Source organism: Bubalus bubalis, chromosome 3 (genome assembly GCF_019923935.1).
Source record: "Bubalus bubalis isolate 160015118507 breed Murrah chromosome 3, NDDB_SH_1, whole genome shotgun sequence".
Classification (NCBI taxonomy): Eukaryota; Metazoa; Chordata; class Mammalia; order Artiodactyla; family Bovidae; genus Bubalus; species Bubalus bubalis.
The window spans coordinates 129216012-129217152 of NC_059159.1; the positions used below are offsets into that span (position 1 = coordinate 129216012).

The 1141-nt window shown below is 49.3% G+C and overlaps 1 non-coding gene across 1 annotated transcript; it reads right to left on the bottom strand.

The window, feature by feature from the left end:
* Window positions 1–734: 734 nt before the first annotated feature.
* Window positions 735–807, bottom strand: TRNAE-CUC. The gene has a single exon. It is a non-coding gene; the product is annotated as a tRNA-Glu (tRNA).
* Window positions 808–1141: the final 334 nt, after the last annotated feature.

A 1141-nucleotide genomic window follows, 5' to 3' on the forward strand; every position in this document is an offset into this window, starting at 1 on the left:
ATCTCGTCTCCTTCCCTCCCTTTCTTCACTCTTTTATAGCAGCTAGTGAAAGTCATTCAGTCATGTCTGACTCTTTGTGACCCAATGGACTGTAGCCCCTCAGGCTCCTCTGTCCATGGGGATTCTCCAGGCAAGGATAGTGGAGTGGGTTGCCATGTCCCACCTCCAGGGGATCTTCCCAACCCAGGGATCAAACCCAGGTCTCCTGCATTACAGGTGGATTCTTTACCGTCTGAGCCACCAGGGAAGCCCAAGAATACTGGAGTGGGTAGCCTGTCCCTTCTCCAGGGGAACTTCCCAACCTAGGAATCGAACCAGGGTCTCCTGCATTGCAGGCGGATTCTTTACCAACTGAACTATCTATTAGGTAAGCCTGGTATAGCAGATAGGATCATTTCAAAACAGTACATTCTCAGCTAGGCTTGCTTTTAAGTATTCTGGCTACGAAGGAACAGACTCAATGTATATCATAGAGTTTCCATCAACTACTTGGAAGAGGAGTGAGAATGAGGAAGGGAGGAAGGAAGGGAAGGGGTTCCAGAGCAGGCAGTCACTACAGTGACCATGCACTAAGGCTCACGTCTTTTTAAAAAATATACTTAATTAACTTGACTGTGCCAGGTCTTAGTTGCAGCACATGGGATCTTTGCTGTGCCATGGGGGGGTCTTTAGTTGTGACATGCAAACTCTCAGTTGCGGCATGCAAACTCTCAGTTGCGGCATGTGGGATTTAGTTCCCTGACCAGGGATCGAACCTGAGCCCCCTGCATTGAGAGTGCAAAGTATTAGCCACTGGACCACCAGGGAAGTCCCAGGCTTACATCTTTGTGCAGGAGAAACACCTCAGTCCTGCACACAGATGGACACTACTTTTCTCCTAAATTAGGTTTCGTAGAAAGTTGGTGTTTGATGTTCCAGCCCATGATACAGTAGGAACAGAAAATTTAGAAGGGAGCAGAAGTCGCTAGGAGCAGGTGCAATGATGGTGGGGAAACGAGACAGACAGACCCAGAGATGAACTGACTCTCATGGAAAACACACTGACTGCCAGGGGCCATGCCACCAAGTGGAGGGTATGGGGACCTAGGAACCAGAACAACCCAAGTTCATGCCCTTGTTCTGCAACTGACTCCCTGGAGGG